Consider the following 26,085-nt stretch of genomic DNA (forward strand, 5'->3'; position numbering starts at 1 on the left):
TTGCAAGATAAGAGAAATGTCTCTACACACAGTTCACCTTTCCTGGGAGATTTCTTTGCATCTTACTCGGACTGCTGAAAGACCATTTCACAGTGTCCTCTGCAGTAACTTTTCATTCATGGCTGAAAAGCACTTGTTATTATGAGATTCCTTCTGTGCTAACTTGAAATCTAACTCTTGACTGTGCACTCTGAACCAGACTCCTCAAGTGAATCACTACATGACTGCACGCAAAGTAGTGTTCCTGCTGGATTAATGAGCATGCCAACGAGGGGCACGGGGACCTCAAAAAGAGAGAGGATTATGGAAGGGTGAGGGCTGCGCTTTCCAAACCGACTTGGGTTAGACAATTTCAGAGTTTCCTAAAAGTGCTCTAGAATGTGACACCCTCTCAAATTCCTCTAAGCACATCCAAATAAGCCACAGAGGAACATGCTCGCATTACACATATTGCTGGTTTGAATGATTGACATAAGCTAGAATAGCAGAATTTTAAGAGCTACTAGTATTTGGCCACGCATAATATTTTTTTTCTCAAACCCTTAATTTGACATCTAGGAAAAGTACAACCATTTGAACCTTCTCAAGATCCAAGTGAAGTGAGTTACCGAGATGAAAAAAATAACTCCGTTTTTACAAGTAAATGTCCTGATGCAAGAACATGATTATGTATTCTCTTTGCTGTCCACTATCCATGTAATTGCAGAGGATATAAAATATGGGTTATAAAGACTTACACAATAAAAATCTACAGCTCCTTTAGAGATATTTCTGTTTCACAATCTGCATTCCAAAATCATTTGGTCAATTATTAAATAAATCACATTTCCATTTTGTAATATGTACAGAAATATACTCCTTTTGGTATAATTAGATATTCTTTGATCAAAATGCATGTGTTTCTCTGCAGTGAAAAATAAAAAAACATAAAATTTACTACCTTAACCATTTTAAGTGTATAGTGCATTATTAATTATATGCACATTATTGTGCAACAGCTCTCTAGAACTTTAATATCCTGCAAAACTAAAACTCTATATCCACTGAATATTAGTTCTCCATCTCTCCATCTCTCTCTCTCCATCTCTCTCTCTCTCTCTCTCTCTCTCTCTCTCTCTCTCTCTCTCTCTCTCTTAGTATTTCCTCATCTGTACTGAATTCCCATTTGAATTATCCACTTTTTTCATGAAGTTAAACTTTATTATCAGACACCTGGTAATGTTAAAGGAAATATATTAAATTGTATTCAAGGAATAGTATGGCACTATCTGATAGTCCTTTACAATAATTAGAAATACCACAGAGAAGTTTTGAAGACTCAACTTGCATAATCAGGTAACTTGGTATCTTACATGCCAAGTACTCTGATCTGATAGTCTGGGCCCATGAATGTAAAAGGACTACCTGTGTTTCTTCTAAAAGAAGATTTGATTTGGGATTGAAATTTCAGAATATTTTATGTTGACAAACCAAGGGTAGAATTTGGAATATGATATATCACAGAAATTTCAGGCTCTCTGAAAATATCTAAAAGTATTGTCAGAAAATAAATCCAAAAAACAATCTCAGTAACAGCTTTAATAATATATTAAGTTTACTGCATCAATGACTATTACACATGCTTTACTTGCAACATATCTATTAAGCTGAACCACAGCCCAATATGATTGATAATGTTATTCCTCTCATTTTTGCAGAAGAGAGTTCAAATGTATAAAACATAACTGTGGTTACAAATATGGCCAGAGGGAGCGAGCACATTTGAACCCAGGGACTTGGACAGATTCCATGTTCTTCATCACTGCACAATCTCAACTTCTCCTTTGCTCACCTGCTTTAACTGACCAAAATAAAATGTATTGCGTCAACATATAAATATACAAATAAAAATTGCTAACGGTTAAAAATCTGAGATTAAGAGTACGTAAATAACATGTTCTTGGAAATTGATGGTTTATGTCCATTTTGTGCAAATGTTTAGTATACATAAGCAGATAATACCTCTTGGTTGGAAAGGAAGATATTATTTTTATTAGCATCCTGGTTTGGGATGATTTGTCTTTTTTTATATAATGAGGTGAATGGCCAGATTCACCAAATTGTGTTTCATGAGACCTAATTAAAACTGGTTGAGAGGGCAAGCACGCATCACCGAGTTGTTCTTAATAAAATGGAAATAGAGTAGGACTAATTAGAGAGAGGGATAGACTTCATTAGGTTCCTTGGAGACTGCAAATATGACGGTTAACTTTCCTGGATACCCAAGAAAGGATAAAATGTGGAGTTCATCTTTAGTCACTAAAATGTTTCAAATGTAGGAGTGAACAAAATGTGATTTCATTACTTATCTCCAGTAAGAACTACCAGTGGGAGCTCAGAAAAGTAACATTCTTTGACTTTTCCTATTACAAAGCACAGCATTTAAATGGAAATATGCATATGGGCAACGAGTTCTATGTGTCTGTTCCAGACATATGCCTTGGACAGCTCCCTGATAACAAAGTGATCACTGGGGAAGAAAGATAAGTAGAGAAATAATTCTGAAATAGTCGCCACAGCAAATGGGCATATTTTGCCAAAGAAATCAATGTTGGGGAGTGGGTATGGATGTACATTAAACTTCACATCAAAGGACTGGAAAATAGCAAGGATCAATCTTTCTGGTTTAGCTGAGTGACAATGGCCCTGAACTTCATGTGAGAAGTCCCAACACAAAGTCACCCACATGCATGTTGCCATTTCTCTCCCTAGTGAGCTTCATCAGCCAGAAAGAGGTCAGGGTGCTTATCATCCAGTGTTAGAAGACGATTTCACATCCAGGAAGGCCAAATTCAATAGCCACAGACTTGTTGTAGGAATCTGAGAGAGTCACACAACCTCACTTGATCTCAGTTTCATCTTTAAATTCAAAGAATTGGTGCAAGTGAATTTAATCTTATATAATAAAAGGCTAATATGCAAATTGCCTTTTAAAAATGAGCTTATGCATCTTAGCCTCATGTTCTTATTTAAAATATTAGGAGTTGTTGAATCAACCTTAGTGGGGTAGGGTGGGGGATAGAGAACAGGAAGCTGAAGAGCTAATGGGCAGGCTTTTTAGTACAATGCCTGCATGCACAGACATGTTTTTTTTTGCCATCCAAATGCTTCTTTCGTTGATTCAATGATGCTTGAAATTCCATAAATCCATAATTAGTGATAAGACATAAAATTTAAGATAGCCCTGGAAAAGAGAATATGGACTTTAAGTTCCTTCTTTTCTTCCTCCTTCCCTCCCTTGCTTTCTTTATTATTTCTACATACACAGTGTAAATTCAATGAGGTGGGGGATGCGGTAGGAATTTGCATTGAATTCCCAGCGGGTCGAGGAGAGCCTTGCTCAGTAAATCACTACAGGTGAGTGAGAAAGTGAACACTTTGAAGGACGGTACAAAGTTTACATGTCACAGGAACGGATCCTGAGAAACTAAAATGACTGAAACAGATCTAGCTCCATTGTCATGCAGTATAGTGAGGGAGACCATTGTTCGACAAATAATTATGCAGATGAAGGTCACAAAAGGGAATAAATAAAATATGTACCCACTGAGTCACCAATCATAACACTGCTGCCCATCAGACTCTGTGAAAAAGTTAAAAGAAAAATACCAAAGTCTGGAACTGTTAGCATAGGTAGCAAGATATGAATAAAAGATAAGGGAGCAAAACTGGCTAAGCTTATTTAGGTCTGAAGCTACAGCGTCATGCACTCCAGGGGACAGCCCCATCCTCCACCCTTGAGACCTAACCTCCAAAACCGGCAGGAAGGCTCAGTTATGGGGAAGGATCTGTTTCTGGTCATCTGCTGGGATTGCCAAGGGAGAGATGAAACAATAAAGGGGAAATTCCTCTGCTAAGCACAAGTCCATTAGGATTCTATTTGAGGCCAGGGGAGGTATACACATGCGCAGTAGGATCCAAGCTAGAGACCATAAAGGGGAGGTATCTAATCTGGGGGAAAGATTGGATTGGTCAGGAGGAGGGCTCAGCACAAGGCCAGGAAGGATTGGGAAAGAAGTTGGTCAGCTTGAACTTCACAATAATAAAATCAAAGCTTAAGGCCTCTCCCTCAGCAACCAGTAACCTTTGCTCTGTTGTGGGCTTACCCATTCTTGGGGTACTCTCTTCCTGGTAGCGGTCATGCAGGTCCCTGTGTGGCCCCAGCACAGGCCTTGGATACAGTGGCTCAATGCCAGCAAGAGTGCAGGCAGCAGAAGGGCAGGCAGTAGAACAGACTAAACTAAAGACTGAATGGGACTAAACTTTGGCATGGACTTAACAAATGGCACAGAATTTCTGGACCATGGTCCTTCTGGGCTTGATGAAGACAAGACTGGATTTGTACACTGGATGGGTAGAGCTAAGACAACAGAAATCTGTGGGCAGACCTTGATTTCTACCCCAATGAATCTTCCCACTAAGCCTCATCCTCCTATAAGAGAGTCCCTGGAAATGCATTTCTTGTGACTCCATGGAAGGGACCCCATTTCCACTGGCAACAAATTGATTCATGAAAGTCTGTCTTTGTAATTTTCAACACTCTACGTGTGGCTTACAAACAAGTTTCCTTTGCCATTGGGTATAGGGGAAGAAATTAAAATTGAATATTCAATGTGATTTGTGGAAGAACAGCTCAGATGCGGATCTTGTAGTGGAACTGTTCTTATGAAATAATATTGTCCCTCCAATATATAACCATTCTGTCTTTTTTTTCGCATACTTTTCTTCAGCACTTTTCCAATAGTCACAACAGGAGAATATATACTACGTAATTACTATGGATGATTTAATACTGGAGCTGGAACCACAGCTCTGTTGGTACCTGATTTATAACTTAAGGAGCCACTGAAATTTGAGCAACCAGGAAGCTCACACTTTATGCGCAACAGTAACTAAGTAAAGTCTAGGGGATATGTGGGTGGTAGGATGCTGTATCCTCACATAATAAAGCGAGTTATTAGATTTTCTAATATAAGTAGTAATCCCCAAAGAGATGTCCATATATTGCTAACTTCATGAGTCATGCTAAAGACCCACTTCTATTTAGAGCTCTGAATCTCTTGGATTAGAAGATTTGCATTTAAATGGTCTATTTCCCCTTTGCAGCCACAGGTTTCTGCATAGGATAAGACTCCTCTTTCTTTGTGCAGCACAAACAGAGTTCCTAATAAATCCCACCATTGTGATGATCCCAGAGTTTATCAAAGGAATATTAAGCTATTCTAACAGACCCATTTGAAAAACAGCTTTTCCTGTATCTCCTTTTGGGAGTTTCAAAATATATTTAGGGTAATTAGCTATTTCCCTGCAGGCCGTCTTTATAAATTTGAGAAACATGCCATCCGTTTTCTTGGTAAATTAAGGAAAGTCAAGAGTTGAAACCTACCCATTAACTTCAATAGCAAAGTAGGCAATATTTTAACACATATTAGGTCTGATAAAAGACTTGAATCGATACCCCCCCTCCACTGGGCACTGACCGTTAGGCCACTTCGCAATGGACATTACACTGGCTTAGACCATTATCTCTCCCCTCCAGAGTTTCCTGGAATCCAGACCTGCACGGAGAATGCTCTGCCCAGAGAAAGCCCATCTAGAGAGCTTTAAAAACCTCTGACTCCCTGTCTTTGGGTGCTGGTGCCTTTTTGAGGCATAGCCTATGTGGTGTTCAGATTACTTAATCTATACATATAAAAGACTAATATGTAAAGTGTCCCCTTGGAAGTTCGGCCAGGAGATGGAAGTTTGATTGCTTACTATGATGTACGCTGACCATCAGGCAGCAGCTGGCAGCTGGAGAAGGAAGTCCCTGGCTGGCAGCAGGAAGGCCCTGATTGGCCCTAATTGCCAGCCAGGCCTAGGGACCCTACCCATGCACAAATTTCATGCACCAGGCCTCTAATAAACTCATAATTCTTTATCCCTTTTGGTCTCATGCACTCCTCCTTCAGCAACCCTAAAATACAAAAGTCTCTTTCTAATACCATGTGCCTTTTAGTCCACAGTGCTTTGAGAAATTAAGAACTAAAGGAAACAAAATGAAGAAGAAAGGAAATATAATCCAGAACCTTGCTGTTGAAGGATTCTCATTTAGAGCCTTAGAAACAGCCTCTGGGGTTGGAAAGTGTCTCTCATTTTATGTGGTGTAACATCCTCACTTTAGAAATTGTCTAATTTTCAAAAAAGGGAAAACTGGGGCCAGAATAGTGCAAAGGACATGGCAAAATTTGTGGCATGCTGTAGCTATTTTATAATATCACTATCCAATGCTTCTAAGACCTTTCTGAGACTTAATCAAAATGTGCTATTTATTACAATTGTAGGATCATTTAATGGAATTGCCTGTATGAGGTGAATGAAAGAGAGGACAAAAGCTCTGTTTACATATCCCATTTTGGTGGTGGGGGCAATTGGGGGAAGAATTATAAGACATTCCCAAAGACATTGAGCAAATGGAGTTATAAACAACCTGTTCTTATTAGAACATCTCAGCACATCACAATTGTTAGGAAAACCTTATGTATAAAAAATAATAAATGTGAAAAGGCATCCTATACATATAAGAAATACATCGGAGCTGCTTCTGAAAAACACAGTATTGTCACCTCATGTAAGTATTGATAGATAGATTTCACCAATTTTCCAATGGTGTCATTTTCTTATCTAGCATCCAATCCTGAACCCCATATTGCAGTTATGGAGCTTTTAAAGATTATTGTAAAATCTATCAAAGGCATTCAGGAACAAGATACCAGAGTCAAATTATTATCATTAATTCTATCCTTATCTAATATCTCAGGTCCCTTTAATCACAGCAATATGAGATTCCAGTGCCAAATTCTTTGATGTTCTCTATCAAATTTATAAGTAAATATATAAAATTTCAACAAAATAAAATCAATTCTTTCAAACTTATGCTTATTTCTTAACAATTAACAATTTGTGTTAACAAGTAAAATCTGTACCCTGTTAGAAATACCTCTTTGAACGGTTAACATCACATTGTCAGACATGAAATGATTTGAGAGACATGTCTCCTTAGTTTAGTTCTCAAAGAACTCCAGAACTCCAGAACTCAGAACTTGACACAGGATTGGATTTAAAATTGCAACCATTAAGGCATGTCTCCATTTCATATTAAGGTTTTAATTTAACATTTGTCACTAAGGAAACTGATTTGCATTTTAATGGGAAAATCACTATGCAAACTTTTGAAACATTTCATCTAGGGGTTGATGGCAAAGTCAAAAAAAGTGAGTTCGTAACCTAAAAAAAAAAAAAAATGATTTAAATTGCATAACTGGGATTCTTTTATTTTTCAAATTAGATACTCTAATGGGAATTAAAGGTATATTTTCAGTTCTCTAAATATGGTAGAGAACTTTTCCTTAGACATAAAGATTTACTTTATTTATATTTAAAACTCATCATACAGATCTCCTATATCACAACTATAAAGTATTTAGAATTGATTCTGTCTTTAAAATGTCTTTGTTCTGCACAATTGTTTGCCTCGATTTTCTCATCCATGTTTTTTCATTAAGATTCCTAGATAATTCCTCATAGAAGTGTATAGGATTATTAGGAAAAATATAATAGGACAGAGAAATGGTGACATATGCCCATTATTGAGAATGGTCAGTTGAATTTATCCGATGTCAAAAAAGAATGTGTGTCAATTGATTGAATGTTATCTACAAAAATTTCATCTCTGCCAAATTTGACAACCAGAAAAGAGTGCACCTTAAATACTGTGTTAATGACTTTTGTTACAGAGTCCATAATAGAACAGCATACAAAAGTCTGAGAATCCAGTCAATGACCATAATGAGAACTTTGATGGTCATTTGGGTGACCAGAATGTTTTATTTCAACACTTATGAAAGCATGAATCTGTAGAGTGAAATATCAGGGGTTGTTAGCAATAATGATTTTTAAATCAGGATCATTAACTAAACCGGTTTCTGAAAGAATTTGGGATAAATGCTATTGCAAGATCACATCCATTTAGAAGGTGCTTAGAATGGAAAAGAAAAAGAAGAGAAGAAAAAAGAAAGACAGAGAGCAACTAAGGATTGAAAAGTTTAAGCTCAAAAGTATTGATTTCAAACTTTTAAGTAGGTGAACTCTACGGAAAAGGTGTACAGAAAGAACCCTGGATGGGAAGCCACATTCTCAGCACATTCTTCCTCTTGGAGAAGTGGAACTCCACTCTGAGCTCATATTGAATTCACAGGAGCTTCAAGGGAGTTTAGATGAGCACCACAGGGGGTAAAGCAAGATCAGATTGTGGTCTTTTAATGTCCTCTGTGTTCAGTGCCTCAGAAGTCAGTGGGAATCCTCATGTGGAGAAACTCAATAAGAGCAATGAGGAAGGAGAGTACATCTGCATCTTTGTTGCCCTGTGTGGCAGCCCAAATTCCCATATAATGAATGAGCTCATTTATCACTTGGAGCTCATTATTAGAAAGCATTGCATAAGCAGATTATTAAGCCTGTAACCTTTTAACAACTCCAAAAAGTGCGCATTGTATACCCCTGTCCTGAAACAGCTATATGAGGGCATAAAACCAAATCTATAATTTCCTAGTTTTGAAACATTCATTGTGCAATTCGCAAGCTCTGACCTCAGTGCTGACCTTTATAAAATAGTAAGTACTTCGTAAGTTAGTCTTTAAACACACACACACACACACACACACACACACACACACACACCTACACTAATAAAAGAGAAACATACAAATTAACCATCACTCAGCCACACCACAAGCAAAACTCACTAGCCAATTAGGAGCAAGTATGCAAATTAACCCAACCAAGATGGCAGCTGGCCACAGACTGAGCAGTAGGCTTGGGTTTCCCTGGCATTGGAGGAAGCCAAACTTCTTGGCTGGCCCAGGCCTCTGCTCAAGGCTACAAAGTTTCAATTATAGAAGATAAATAAATCCCAGATTCCAGGGCCTCAGCTTGGGTCGCCAGGGGAATGGCCAGCCCACAAACCACCACAGGCCCCTCTCCCAGGCCACCCCATGCCCTAAGGGAACCCCTACCCTGATCCAGGACACCCTTCAGGGCAAACCAGCAGGCCCCCACCAGTGCACCAGGCCTCTATCCTATCTAATAAAATAGCAATATGCAAATTGGCCATCATTCCAACACACAAGATGGGTGCCCCAATGTGGACACAAGATGGCCACCAGAACATGGCCAGCAGGGGAGGGCAGTTGGGAGAGACCAGGCCTGCAAGGGAGGACAGTTGTGGGCAATCAGGCCAGCAGGGGGGGACAGTTGGGAGGGAGCAGTCCTGTAGGGGAGGGCAGTTAGGGGCAAACAGGCTGGCAGGGGAGCAGTTAGGCATCAATCAGGCTGGCAGGAGAGTGGTTAGGGGGTGATCAGGATGGCAGGCAGAAGCGGTTAGGGGCAATCAGAAAGGCAGGCAGGTGAGCAGTTGGGAACCAGCAGTCTTGGATTTTGAGAGAGATGTCTGACTAGCCGTTTAGGCTCGATCCCTACTGAGATCGAGCCTAAATGGCTAGTCAGAAATCCTCAAGGGGTACCAGATTGGAGAGGGTTCAGGCTGGGCTGAGAGACACACACAACCCTCGTGCATGAATTTCATGCACTGGGCCTCTAGAGTGTGTATGTGTGTTTGCACGTGTGTGTGTGTGTGCGTGTGTGTGTATGCATGTGTATGTGTGTATGTATATTTGTATATATGTATATACACTATATATACATGTATATGCCATATATATATATATATATATATATATATATATATATAAAATTTAATTCACAGAGAAAAGGAGAGGGAGAGAGAAATAGACACATCAATGATGAGAGAGAATCATTGATGGGTTGCCTCCTGCAGGGCCCCCACTTGGGATGGAGCCCTCAAACTGGGCATATGCCCTTACTGAGAATCAAACTGTGACCTCCTGGTTCTTAGACTGATGATGAACCACTGAGCCACACCAGTCAGGCTAATAGTCATTTTTTATATAATGTTTTTTAAATTGATTTTTAGAAAGAAATGGAGAGGAAGAGAGAAAGAGAGAAACATCAATGTGAAAGAGAAACATTTATTGGGTACCTCATGTACACCCCCTAAAGGGGATCAAGCCCTCAGTTGGGGCATATCCCCTAACTAGGAATCTAAACAGCAACCTTTTAGTACAAGGGAAGACACCCAACCAACTGAGCCACACTGGTTAGGGCCATGAGATACTCTTGACTATCGATGTAATAACATACTTAGAGCACCTACATTGGTAACTGTATGAAAAGATAGCTCAACAAATGCTACATGCTTTTTAAAAAAATTAAACTGAACTTCCTGATACTTGCAAAACTAAAATGCAGATTTCTTTAAAATCAGAATAATAAAGTACTTTGAAACTTGATGCATCTGATTATTTTTAATGCACTGATTTGAAGACAAATAGCCATATATAGACTGCATTGTTGAGATAAAAAAACAAAACAAAACAAAGCAAAAAAAACCCACAAATCAAAATGGAGCTACCTTAGAATGTGGTCAGTTTGATGCCACTGAAATTTGCCAATGTGTCTTTTTGGATAGATTCTAAGGATTGATAAATAAAAACTTCCATTTAGGAATCTTTTCCTAAAGACAATTGGAAAACATGCAAACTTATTTTCTGATGCTAATATTTTGAGAAATATTAGTCTAAAGATAATCAATGAATTCACATGATAAAATGGTCCTTTCATTAGATGTTGGGGATATTGATCCTCTCTGAGTCTGGGTCATCTAGAAAGTGAGACTGAGGAAAATACCACAGTGATGCAACTGCATTGTTTAGGTTTAAAATCATAACAAATAATGGTGATGAGAGAGGAAATTGAGTCAGGAAAAGCTTTCTTTTTCTGTGACTACAGGAGTAGGCAAAAGTAGGTTTACAGTTGTTCATATGGAAAATGCAATAATTACGTAATAAATAATACAAGGACAAACTCTGCTTTGGGCACCTATAACTATAAATCTACTTTTGCCCAGCAGTAGATTAATATCCCATTTTTCTTGAATCCAGGTCCAAATAAAAAAAAATCCTGATTTTTATCTGATAATGAAATTTTACTTCCTCTGGTCCTATCCCAGAACACTATAGCCAGTGTTCTCATGCCAAAGAGGCCTACTCCCAAAAATCAAATGAACTGCAGGCAAGTTTGCCTTATTTATATACTTTCTTTATTTCTCTCATCTATTACACATTTTCTTATAAATTTGTCTTTCCCACTAAACTTATAAGCCCCTTTAGGATAGGAGTTATTCATTTATTTTGTCCTCTTGATTTAAGGAGATTACAATCTGAGAAAAAACACTACATCTGTTTTATGTGTACCAGTTTACAGAGTGCTTCCATGTACATGAAGTGATTGACATTCTGATATTACAGTCAATGGGTTATGTGCCATTATTTCCACTTCATTGATGGCCTAGCTGTGACTTATGGAAATATTTCATAAATATAATGGAAGGGCTATGATTCCAACTCAAGTTTTCAGAATTCAAGCACAGTATACGTTCTGTTCCATCATATTTATCTCAATAGTTACTGTGTTGACACTGCCATGTAATATCAACCCACAAATACATTTGAATGTACATAGAATAAATTTAAAGGAGTCCTGACAGTATTATTCGGAGGGAAAGAAAATAAGTCTAACGTTTATAAAGAAGAGACCATGTCAACAAGACAGGAATCCCAATGGTGACAAATAAGACATTGGTGAAATATGAAACTGCCCCTGCCTCTCCAGCATTCCCTTTCCAGGGCTTAATTACACAGGAAATATGCAAATCACAGCTTTCTGAATGTACACAGATTCCACAAACAAACACAAGTGCATTTTCAAGAGCGACTTTAATTTTTCTTCCTTTCATCCTAATTGACAACATTCAGAGAAGGAGCAGTTTGCACAGTAAAAAAGAAGTCAGGAAAATTAAATTCAAACACAGTCTGAACTGCATAATATGTCTCTTCTTTCATTAAAAGAATAAAATATTGTCAGTGCCCTTTAGAGTTTTAATTAAGTGTGTCAGTATAATACTTAATTGAGAGAAATATGCAAATGACTGTTTTTTTGTTTTTTGTTTTATAAGGCCAACACAAAATAAACACAGCCTTCTGTAAGTACCCTTCTCATTACAGTTCTATGCAGGAGTTTTGTGCAGATTAAGTTATTATAGGTGGTCCTTTCTATCTAGAAAGTTATTACCCACATTTTCATGCCTAGGGATCTAAATAAAAATACTACCAAGTTATAAATGTTTTCCCTGTTTTATCATGCAATGCTCTACATGGAGCAAATGAACGTGATTGGTTCCAGTGGCCAGCATGGTCCATGTCTGTGACCTTGAATATCAGTCCAGGCATGATTGATTGATTGAATTTAAATATTTTTATTGATTTTCCACAGAGAGGAAAGGAGAGGGATCAAGAGCTAAAAATGTTGATGAGAGAGAAACATTGACCAGCTGCCTCCTGCCCACCCTTGTACATGCCCTTGACTGGAATCTAACCTAGGATCTTTCAATCCACAGACTGATGCTCTATCCACTGAGCCAAACTGGTTTCAGCCAGCCAGGATTGATTTACACTAGTAAAGAGAATGCACTGTTTTTCTAGACATTAAAAACAAAAAGACAGCCAAAGCCGGTTTACCTCAGTGGATGGAGCGTCGGACTGGGAACTGAAAGGTCCCGGGTTCGATTCTGGCCAAGGGCATGTACCTTGGTTGTGGGCACATCCCCAGTAGGGGGCGTGCAAGAGGCAGCTGATCAATGATTCTCTCTCATTGATGTTTCTAACTCTCTATCCCTCTCTTCCTCTCTGTAAAAAATCAATAAGATATATTATTAAAAAAATAAAAACAAAAAGACAAACAAGATATGGAAAGACTTTGAGGACTAGACAGAACCTTGCTCAACCTTGTCTTCCAAGGGTTACCATATCTACACCATCACAGGAAGATGCCTGTTGCAAACTCAGGTGTCTGTCTTCTCCTGCTTGCTCTGACACCCAAATCCTATTGCGAACATATGCATTTCTCTGCTTTTGTTCCATGTATGCACAACTATTTTTAATTTAAAATATTATTTTCCTTCTCTTGACATTTTACTCATCTTTTCCATCTATGTTAAACACGCTGATTCCTTCAGATACATTTTATGCCTCCATTCTTATATCTTTGGCCCTTGAAATTGCCTGTGATATAAAAGTTATTAGAATACATTGCCATTAATGTGCTTCGTAACACTATCCTCAATCCCTCCACATCCACTGCAATGCTGTATATGCGTAAGCTATATTAGAACGTATGTTCTTGTTATTAATCTTGACAAAGAAGATAGAATTGAAAAACCTGTTGTGGCAGTAAGAAAGCTTCTGCTTTCCAAATCAAATCAAACGTTGTTGCTGGCACTCTAGCCAGTTTGGCTCAGTAGACAGAGGGTCAGCCTGCGGATCAAAGGGTCCCGGGTTTGATTCAGATCAAGGGCATATACCTTGGTTGCAGGATCCTCCCTGGCCCGGACCTGGTCAGGCTCAGGTAGAAGGCAATAAATTGATGTGTTTCTCTCACATTAATGTTTCTCTCTGTTTTTCCCTCTCTCTTCCACTCTCTCTAAAAATCAATTGGGAAAAAAATCCTCTGGTGAAGATTAAAAACAACAACAAGGACGACAACAACAACAACAATGAAAAGTTGTAACTGGCACTATACTGCCTCCCTAATGCCAGCAGTGAATCTGCAAATGATGCCAGCAGCTGGAACAGATGTGGCAGACATTATGAAAATACAAGCATTGCAGGAAAGTCCACGAATGTTAAAGGGAATCAAAATTTGAACCCAAACCAACAGTTACGTTTCCCTCTAGGTGTCTAAACCACTGTAATCAAGTTCTACATCAGCTGAAATCTAACCCGTTCCTCACTAACATGCTAATGGCGCTTTATGGAAAAGTACCAGAATTATGAAAAATGTTCTCTGCTCATCAAAGTGATCATCAAAGGGATGGGTCAGACTGTATGAAGTGTTTCAAACACCGCCCCTGCAACACTTAGAAATGTTGGGGTCCAAAGACGTTGCCTCACAGAGAACATTCCATATTGCCAACATTTGAGCTATGGCAGTTAAGTTCATGGTCCAGACCTTTCACGTGGTGAGAGCAACTTGCCTTCTATGCCACTGAAGACCTTGGCAATTCTTGAGACCAACTTTCTTCCTTACGGACTCTTTTGTATCATCTGTGGGTGTCCTCATTTTGCTGTGGAAACGTATATCCTTGGTTTGTGTGATGGCCAGATGCTAAGATGCCCCCACCAACCTCCACCTCCCAGGGGAAGCTTTCCTCCCAAATTGTACAGTTTGGGTCTGCGTGACCAAGGGAACCAGTCCAAGTGATGGTGTGTCCATCTGAGAGCAGGTTCAGAAAGACTGCAGGATCTGCCTTGGATGTCCTCTTGCTGGGAAGCTCAGACCACATCCCCTGGGCAAAGCACGTTGCCAAGTCAGGAGGACTCTTAGGCGCCCATGGAGAGCCTCGCATGGCAAGAACAGAGGTCTGTGGCCAAACGCCAGGGAAGAAGGGAGGCCTGCCAGCAACCACATGCGGGAGCATGGCAATTAATTCTTTAGATTCAGTTAAATCCTGAGATGACTGCAGCTCCCGCCAACAGCTTAACTGCAACCTCTCCGAGACTCTAGACCAGAGCCACTCAGCTAAGCCACTCCTAGATCCTGATGCTCATGAACTGTGTCCGAATAATAACTGTTGGTTCTTTTAAGCTAGTAACTTTTAAAAATATATATATATATTTTATTGATTTTTTTTACAGAGAGTGGGGTAGAGAGTTAGAAACATTGATGAGAGAGAATCATCAATCAGCTGCCTCTTGCACACCCCCTACTGGGGATGTGCCCGAAACCAAGGTGCATGTCCTTGACTAGAATGGAACCCGGAACCTGTCAGTCCGCAGGCTAACACTCAATCCACTGAGCCAAACCGGTTTTGACTAAGCTAGTAACTTTTAAAAAATATATTTTTATTGATTTCAAATAGTAAGGGAGAGGGAGAGAGAGATAGAAGCATCACTGATGAGAGAGAATCATCAATTGCCTGCCTCAGGCATGCCCCACACTAGGGATTGAGTTCACAGTGCAGGCATGTGCCCTGGCTGGGAATGGAACCAATGACTTCCTGGTTCATAGGTCAATGCTCAACCATTGATTCATACCAGCTGAGTTTAAGCAAGTAACTTTTAGGTGTTTTTTTATTTTTATTTTTTTGTATTTTGGCAATGGATAATTAGCATATTTCTACAGTAAAAAAAAAAAATAAAACACAGTCTCAGCTATATCACAAAGAGGTTAAGGGTTTTTCTTTCTTAATTTTAGATTTCCTTAATTCCAGTAGAGACCAATAAATCTTACCTCACAGAAATGTGAGGAAAATAACGAAACATAGAGAAAATGCCCAGGGCACAAGTTGGTACATATTCAGGATCCCATAAATGTGTCTTTTTCATCTTTTAGCCAATTTTTTTTAAAACTTGAATTATAACTCTATAAGAGTACAAAATGCCTTTGCTCATATTTTTAAATTATACATCATCACATCAATTTTAATGATTTTTCATTCTATTTAAAAGGTACCATAACAATCATGCATTATATATACTATATAGCCATACTATTGTATAAAAGCAGTTTATTTTCATTCATATATATTGAATGTTAGGGACCCACTCAAGGAAAACACAGTTGTAGTTTAATCTAACAGTGATGAATTACTGGAGTGAATTCATGCAAACAGGGAAATTGAAATTAAATTCATCACACCAAGGAAAATACTTCCTACTCATGTAAATTAGCAGCTTTTCCGCTAAAAGCAATTTGTTTTGGTAAATTATGCAAAAATCCTCAAAGGGCTTAGGTAAGTAATTTATTATACTCTTGGCTGTTCCATAATGTTAGGAAATAAAATGTATTCACACAATATTAGATGGCATAAGCTGAGAGCGTTAGTGACAATTTGTGTTTATTACGATTTATCTAACTTGACTGCAGTCAGAATACCCACAATATACAGGACATGTAGTGTTTGTGCCTGTGCTCAAAAGATGCTACATTTAAAAAGAAAAAGAAGGGGGGGGGGGCAGCTAACCAGTTTGGCTCAGTGGATAAAGCATCAGCCTGTGGACTGAAAGGCCCCAGGTTCGATTCCAGTCAAGGACATGTACCTTGGTTGCAGGCACATCCCCAGTAAGGAGTGTGCAGGAGGCAGCTGACCCATGTTTCTCTCTCATTGATGTTTCTAACTCTCTATCCCTCTCCCTTCTCTGTAAAAAAAATCAATAAAAATATAAAAAATGAAGGGGGGAGGAGAGCTCTCTCTTTTTAGAGTACTGATCACTTTCTGAAACATTTTATGACAAATGTCAATAATTTCAATGAAAAATGCTTTGAATTCTATAATTCTAAGAGGGGAATCACCTTTGTAATCCAGTATAAGAATACAGTTGGCCACAAGGCTGTCATGAATTTTGGGTGCAATCCAAAGAGAGTATATTTATTTAGCAGAACATTGTATGCTGGAGTATCACCAAATCTAAGTGTACCTTTAGTCACATGAAACATGCAATGAATCTCTCGGAAGAGATAGGTAGACATGTTTGTTATATTTAATAATTCATCTTCCATCTTATATCCAATTGTTTAGGTTTTAGGAGTCATTGTAATTCACACAGACTTGTTCACCTCCACCCATCTGTACGCTGTCACTTTTAGAAACATCATTTCTTATCCAGACTACTGAAATGGCCACCTAATGATCTCGTATCTCTCATCCTCAGTCCCTTCCCCACAGGGCAGGCGAAAACTATCTTATCAGATGTGACACTGGCATGGCATTCCACTGCATGGGACCACTTAATGCTTTCTCTGACCACAGTATCATACTTACAGACTATCATATCAGACCTATTGTATGTGGCATTAAGCTCCTTGTCCAGTCTTAATCCTTCCTCTAGGCCCTTCATTCCTGCCAAATCAAATGCTTGCCTCTTCTCAAATATATCATTCAGTTTTCCAAACACACCCTCAGTACTACTCCATTCACTGAACCATGTCCATGCCTTACGATGGTATGTCTTTCATTCAATCACTGAAATTCAGAGGTCTTTACCTATTCCGTCTTATTTTTAAAGCACGGAAATGGCCATCACTCATTTGCTTTTCTACTCAAACTGGTATGTAATTTAAATGAAGTCCAACACTTATTTGGAAAAAACTGTTAACTCTATGTGTGTGTATATTTGTGTGTTGTGTGGATATACACACAAACATTTCAGATAGCAGAAACTCTTTTATGTCAGATTTGTGTTTGTGGTTTCTTCATAAGGACTTCTAATCTGCTTTGCTTTGTCTTCCACAAACCTGGTGGAAACCTCCCAGGTTTTTATACTCTGTTGCATCTGATTATTTACTGTCTTGCTCACAGAATTTAAGAATTGAAAATATGCTTTATGACTTTGTCTCTCAGAGACTATATGAATATATATAATAGAATCATGTTGCATAATTAAAAAAATGATAAGCCTCATGAAAGATACCACTGGAACCATTCTAGCTTCTGTACAGATTTGAATCATTTGACCCATGTTATCTGATGTTTTCAATAATAGATGGGGTATAATTTATTTCTGTGTACATTTGAAGAATAAAGTGGGTTTAAAAATAAATGGTTACTACTCATGGCTCAGTGACTGAGCATCAATCTATTAACTAGGAAGTCGAAGTTCGATTTCCGCTCAGGGTATTTGCCTGGGTTGTAAGCTTGATTACCAGTGGTGGGCATGCAGGATTCTGGCAATCGATAATTCTCTCTCATCATTGATATTTTAATAGCCACTTTTGAATGACCCAATGGTTCAAATTTCATTGGCATTCATTCTCCTTTGGATCCTTATCAATATGTAGGGATTGAATTAAGACAGGATTCCTTCTCCTCTATTTTACCCCTCAGTGTCAGAGATCTGAGACTAAGTTTCATGTTCAGCCCATGGCTCTGAGCACCACCAGATCCTGAGTTCTTCAAACTCCATTAGCAAACCAAAATCCACATGGGAAATTGACTTTACTCTATATTTATACATTTATCCAATTTAAAAAGGCAGTGGAATTCTCACAAGTAAAATTAAATCATGCTACAGGAAGGGATTATTTTACTTTAAGGAATGAATTGATATATTTTATGTAATACAAATATTTGTGTTTTTTTGATAACTGGAATAGTTGATACCTTTTATATTGATTTAAACATACAATATTATATGTAATATATCTTGTATAGACAATATTATATATGTATTTATATGCATATATATATGTGTGTACATATAGATATATACAACTTACTTAAGATTGAAATATTGATATAACAATGCTTCATATTCAAGGAACCTAGGTTTTAAGTCAGGCACTCAAGGATTTTATTGCTATCTTTTGTGAGGATTTTTGTGCTATTATTGATTTGCTTGTCTGTGTTATCTGATTAAATTGTTTGGGTAGTTAACTATTTTCTTCTTTGCCATTTGTTACTATGATTATTTTAATAAATGTTTAGATTTTAAACAGTACATCTGACATATTAAACAGAACTTTTATTCTTAATAAAATAAATAAATACATATACCCTGAATTTGACTACTCCATATACGTTTGTATTTTAAACATTTAAAAAAATGTTAGTTTTAATTTGAGGTTTTTTTTTTAAATGCTATTTTCACATTTCAAGCTTTGCAAAGTTCATTGGGATAAAAATCATGTCATGAAAAATAAAAGCCCTAATGTTATCCAAAAGACTGTATTAAGCATTAAGTAGTAGCTCTATTTAAGAGGCATTAGAAGTTTTCTACAACCCCAAACTATGATTTTATTTCACACTTCAGTCTGTCTCAGCTTCTCTCATCAATCTTGCACTAAATGATGCTAATACAGCAGTTGCGGGGTGCAGGGGAGTCTGCTTCATCTCTGTTTGTGGTGCCCTGTGGGTGTGAGGTTACAGCAATTAAGTAGGTGTGTATGCTGTTTGGAGGCACCTCACAGGTGGATTAATTAGGCTTCAAGTGGTCCCAATGACATTGCCAACGGAGCCTTTGATGGTCCTGGTTCAAGGTGATAGAATCCTAGGATAGTGATGGATAGACTATCTCAGAATCCAAGGGAGGTGAGGATTGTCTATGAAAAGTATAGAGGACCCATCAGGTGTCTGTTCCAATGAACAAGCCTCAGCTAACATTGCCAGAGACCAAAAATAGATACATTCTTTGAAAACACTGTTTAACAAAACGAACATAAGGTGAAAGGCATTCTATTAGTGCTTAAGTACTTGCACTTCTACTCTTATAAACTTCACAAAGATTCATAGGACAGCCATGTCAAGTGTTTACAGAATGAATATCTTAACCAAACAGTTCCCCAATATAGAGGAAGGTATACTTTATTACAAATGTGTTTTATAACTCACAGCTGAATTTTAACAAACATTTAAGGGGGGAATAAAGAGCGAATGAAGGACTTTCCAGTCGTAGATATAGAAAAAGCATTTGAAAAAAAAAAATCCACACCCATTTATGGCAAAGCTATAATCATTCTCGGAATATGATGGAATGATATGGAACATAATGGAACAGAATGGGAGGAAGGGAATGGATCGGAAGGGAGCAGAATAGAATAGAATGAGCTTTATCTAAATGTATAAAGGGGAACTAAATGTAGCCAACACCATAAGGGATGGTGAATTTTGATTACTTTTCCGCCACTAGCAGGAATGAGTGTTGTGCAGTAGGATAATCGATAGCCTTATGTAGCTCCTGAGAATTTGAAATGTGGCCAATTCAAAGCAAGACACACTGTTAGTGGAAAATTCACACAGTGGATCTCAATAACTTAGCTTGAGAAAGAAATGTGAACAATTTCATAAAAAATTGTATATGTTTACGTAATGCAGAAAAATCACACCTTAGACACATATTATTGACCAAATTTGCTGTTAAATTTCATCTGTGTTTTTTTTTAATGCTTTTATGTGGCTGCTGTAGAAATTAAAACTACCTATATGACTTATGTTATTGTCTCACATATTTCTTTCTAAGCACTATTCTAAAGTAAGGCTTAGCTTGTCTCTCTAATGTAACACAGCTCTGAAATGCAACATGATCCGAAGTGATTGTCGACATTAAAACTCTAAGATGCCATTTCCCCTTCCTCCCTATGTTATAAACTGGTCCCTTAATAATCGGTTACAAAAGTCTACAGACCACCCTTCAAACAACATTGTAAAATTTCCCTCTCAATTATTTCAAGTCCAAACCTTTCTCTCTAGCTTTACCTTTTATAAAATGACCTCCAGCACACTGTGGCCTCACAGATGGGGTCTCTTGTTCCTCAAACTTCTTTTATACCAGTCTGCTTTTGTTGCAACTATTTCCTTTATCTGAAATATCTTTTTTTCCCCTTTTGCCTGTAAACACCTTTGTTCTCCTTCAAGTACCAGCTTAACCTGCTGTGAGCACCGATCAATCCCACTTCTGATCCTACCTGTCCTATCCCCAGCTCTGTGGCTGTCCCTTAAAACAGAGCTTGTTGCCCTAACCAGTTTGGCTCAGTGATAGAGCGTGGGCCTTTGGACTGGAAGGTCCCAGGTTCGATTCCGGTCAAGGGCATGTACCTTGGTGGCGGGCACATCCACAGTAGGAGGTGTGCAAGAGGCAGCTAATCAATGTTTCTCTCTCATCAATGTTTCTAACTCTCTATCTCTCTCCCCTCCTCTCAATAAAAAAAAAATAATAATAATAAAATATATGTAAAAAAAACAAACAAACCCACAAAAACAAACCAAAACAAATAAACACAAAAATACAAAGCTTGTTTTCTCCTTATTCCAATGACAGTGAGATGTCCCGCATCTGATTCTGTACATGAGCTCTGTGCCCGCTAAGACCCTGAGACTCCCTGCTAGCCTCATATTTCACACCTAGTCCATTGGACACAAGGTAGCTTGTTTGCCAAATTCATTTTCATTTTCGTATGCATGTATGTGCATTTATTAATTTATAAGAGCAGTGTGTGAAGATGCGATGTATTTTTAGATTTATTTATATTGCTGCAGTTGTGCCATTAACAATTCACGGGGGTACTAATTGCATGTGACACCACAGACCTGGTGTGTCCCATTTTCTAAGTCCCTGCACAGAAATAGAGACAGGAGTTGCATCTAAAACAAACAGAATGCACAGGCATTTTCTTTCTGTGTTATAAGTCCTAGTTCAGACTAGGAGTAGAATTTTCCTATCTAAAAAATTTTTATTTTTTATTTCTTTTGAAAACCCACCAGACATGATATTTCCTCCTTCAGTTTAAAATATTTAGCCTTCCATAATCAATAAAAAATAAATAAATAAATAAATAAATAAATAAATAAAAATAAAATCAAATATTTAGCCTTAATTTGACTTAAGAAGAATCATCTCTGTAAGCTCATATTAGTGACTTCCAAGTTAATGTTATTATCTAAACATAATTTTTTCAGATTAGGTTTTGATTTAAAAGAAAGAAAGAAAAAAAGAAAGAAAGAAAGAAAGGAATTGTTTTTTCATCTAAATGGAGAGGTGAGGTCATGGAAGACCAAAGTGGCTACAAGGAAGTTTTTTCGATGTCCACACTTCCAGTTCTTAATGACCCCAGCACCTACCAGCACCACAGCCCCCATGACTCCCTCTACCCGTAGCCCTTTTTCTCAAATCTGTCCACAGAAGCACTTTATTTAAACAGTCACTTCCTGCAAATGCAGACCATTCCCATTCAGTGCTGTATGAAGGCTGAACACAAACAAGATCACGTACAGAATCATCACAGCAAACTAACCCAGCATCTCAACCACTCCAGCATCAACTTTACCGTTAATCTCAGGAAAGCCAAAGTGGAAACTGTTAGTCCAGTCTCTTCAAGTTATAGATAATGAGACTCTCCCAGAAGACTGTTTCCCCAATATGAACCCACTAGAGGCCCAGTGCATGACATTAATGCACTCAGAGAGTGCAGGTGGCGGGGACGCTCAGCCTGGACTGTGCCCTTGCACAGTCTGGAAGCCCTCAGGGGATGTCCAGCTGACATCCTTAGAGCTATTGCAGAGGCAGGCCTCTGTGCTTGCCAGCTGTGAGCCTGGCTTGTGGCTGAGTGGCTTCCCCCTGTGGAAGCACACTGACCATCAGGAGGCTGCTCCTGCACTGAGCATCGTCCCCTAGTGGTCAGTGGACTTCATAGTGACTGGTTGTTCTACCATTTGGTCAATTTGCATATTGCCCTTTTATTATATAGGATATTTAGCCAGAGCCTTATTTATAAGCGAGTTACCTGGGCACCTGCCCCTGGCCTTTTTCTTCATGTGAGGACCTGGGAATTTCATCTTTTTTTCATAGTGTAGACAAAGTCAACTGTCTTCATTCATTTCACATCTTCTCTCTTCTCTTCCCACCTCAGCCCCGACTCTCTAATCCCCTTTGCACACTGCAGTGACATTTCAAAACAAATCGTTCATATGAAAAAAAAAAGGTTTTATTGATTTTTTTAGAGAGGAAGAGGGATAAAGAGATAGAAACATTACTGATTGGCTGCGTCCTGCATCTCCCCCCTCCCCCAGGGGATGGATCCTGCTATCTGGGCATGTGCCCTGACTGGGAATGGAACCAGGAGCCTCTTGGTTCTTGGGTTAATGATCAACCACTGAGCCACACTGGGTGGGAAGTTCAAAACTAGTCTTGCACTCTAAGTGACCATTGCTCTCTCCCATCAGAAATTCATATGAGTTGAAATAAAAAGGTTATATGGTAATGATCTTTCAGGAGCCAAGTGGAAAACATATTAAATTAAAATACATTTTGACTAGCTAAACTCTGATCAATTTGTTTCATTATTGACATAATCAAATATATTTTAGGGGGAAAAAACTGTTAAACAATTTTATGAATCAAAGTTTCCACAGCCTCTTTGTGTTATTATTGTACATCGTGAAAGCCTGTGATGGAAAAATAGTTTTCAGCTTTTGCAACTCTAAAAATGTGTACATACCCCGAAATGCAGGTGTGCACACAGGCACATGCAACAAATGGACAAATACCAAATGGCTAGCACCAGTGCTCCATGGAACATATTAGGAAAAATGCTGTTTTAAAGAGAAAGAAAGGAATCCTTCTCCCCCGCCTTTTTTATGGCTTATTAAGACTATTATACTTCACAAGAGAGATGAAAATATTCCAAGAATCCATAAGCAAAGATTGAGTACAATAAAAAGTACTATGAACATTTATGGATCTTCAAGAATTTGAAGCGTTTTTGCATTGAAGTTGAAAGAAAAGATATGCACAAACATTCCGGGAGAGGTTGGTGAAGATTAGAAAGATAACCCATAATATTAAGAAAATAGTCATAAATTCATTTCTCTAGAGGGGTTGCTCTCAACCAATGATAATTTATATCCCTGCCCACACCTTCCTCTGCCCAAGGCATATTAGGCAAAACCTGGCGACATTTTTGGTCGTTATGCTGGAAACTGGGGTAGGCATGTTATTCGAATCTTGTAGGGAGAGTCTTAGGATGCTGCCAAATATCCTACAGCACACGGGACAACACACAGCACCATCTCCACCACCACCAAGACTTGTCCAAAATGCCAGTAAGTGCCATTAGTAAGAAATCTCACTCTAAAGGATATGATAGTATGATGAGTATGCCAGGAAACCTTAACTATATGCCAATATAGTTAAGGTTATATGGAATATTTAGAATTCCAAAATAAAATATATCTTTCAGTTGGCTAAAGGAACCAGGAAAATTTTCCCTAAGATATTGATGGTTAAGTTTAATTTATTACCTAATTTATACACAAGATAAAGCCAGCAGGAGAAGGATCAAAAGAGAAAATTAAATAGTGGGAGAAGGCTGAGGTGAGAAGGGCTGAGGCAGTTTGAAGGATGAAAGATACCATATGGCTTCTCAGAATTTACAAAGTAGCATATGATGCTATATAAGCTCACATTATTATATTAGAGTGTTTATGATGGATTTAATGTGCATGGAGATCCCTGCTATATGTGTTATCTTATAATACACAATAAATAATTGCTTAATTAATTAAACATGTAATGAGAGCATATATCTATAACATATCTAAATATATAGAAACCTAAACAACTGGCCAACCAGCCGGTAACGATGATGTCCAATGACCACCAGGGGGCAGATGTTAAACACAGGAGCAGAAACCACAGGCATGGAAACATGGAACCGGCTGATGAATTTCAGAGGGAAAAGGAAAGGGTGAGGGAGGGATGAGATTAACCAAAGATCTTACATGCATACGAGAGGCCCAGTGCACTGACTGATTCGTGCACCAGTGGTTACCTCAGCTTCTGCTGCAACCTCGAAATCTGGGACCCCTCAGGGGATGTCAGAGAACCAGTTTTTGCCTGATTCCTGCAGGCCAGGCCAAGGGACCCCACTGGTACACAAACTTTTGCATTGGGCCTCTAGTATGGTGTGTGTGTGTGTGTGTGGGGGGGTGTGCATGCGTGTGTGTGTGTGTGTGTGTGTGTGTGTGTATACATTTGCACATTGCCAGTTTCTAACTCTCAGTCCTGCGAAGATGTAAACTGTGTTCTTCACTTGGCAACTGGAAGACCTGCATGGCAGCATCCTGCCCACAAGATGGCAGTGGCAAGACAGTGTTTGATGATAGAGGTTCTTGCTGCTTATTTTAAAAAAAAGAAAAGAAAAACAAAGCATGTTTGGTAATTCAATTTGTGTCTGTCTATCAGAGGAGGAGAAGTATTTTAGCAGCAGCCAGCGAGGGGAAAGGGCATGAGAGGTACAATATCTCTATAAGAAACCCAAAATACAGCTGCTTTTCTGTATGCTGCACACCTCCTCATGTCCCAAAAGTGCAAATTTTTCACAGAACTGCAGGATGGTACTAAATAGCTGGGCATGCCTCCGTTAAACCTTGTCCTGACAGGGCAGTGCCCCTCACTCTCCCTCCCTCCATATATTTGAAAGTGTCATTTCTGTGGTTGCTTTTTTACTTTTCTGATGACACTTCCATTTGATTTAAACATTTCATACATAATAGACAATACTTTGCCGCAAATTAGTAAATGCTTTTAATTACCTACAGGTCAGTTTTGATGACAATTTGGCCAACATAGGAATAAGTTTCAACATCAAAATTCTCTGTTTTATTGGAGCTCTGGTATATCAGAATCTCAATAAATACTGTGTCTTTGCCTGTGTTTCAACCAAACATACTACCACTTTCATTTATTCTAAAAGGAATCCAAGTGCTTCTGTTCTCTGCCCTTATTCTCTCCAAACTTGCTAACAGATGGTATAGCTGTTAGCTAAAGTTATCAAACTATCTGTTAAACATAAGTAGCATGGGATAAAGTTTAAATATTTTTAATTGTTTTTGTACAGAGAGGAAGGGAGAGAGATAGAAAGCTAGAAACGTCGATGAGAAACACCGACCAGCTGCCTCTTGCACACCCCCTACAGGGGATGTGCCCGCAACCATGGTACATGCCCCTGACCAGAATCGAACCTGGGACCTTTCAGTCCACAGACCGATGCTCTACCACTGAGCCAAACCGGTTTTGGCTGCATGGGATAAAGTTTAAAGTATTTTTAATAGGATGGATGAATGAATGAAAAAAGAGAAGCAGCAGTTAGGTTAAGTGGTCACCATAAATAAGGATCAAGCTAATGTTCAAATACTCTAGAGTCCAGACCATTTTAAGTTCATAATAAATATAAATAAAACTACAATATTGAGATGTCTAAAAGTATGAAGGTTTATATAGATATGCTGTTGCCTCTAGAAAATATTATGTTCTCAGAACAGATGACATTATGGAAATAAAGTGTTATTCTGATGCTTTTGTGTTTTACAAAGACATTCTACTA

Source organism: Pipistrellus hanaki (assembly GCF_964339955.1).
Source record: "Pipistrellus hanaki genome assembly, chromosome: 15".
Taxonomy (NCBI): Eukaryota; Metazoa; Chordata; class Mammalia; order Chiroptera; family Vespertilionidae; genus Pipistrellus; species Pipistrellus hanaki.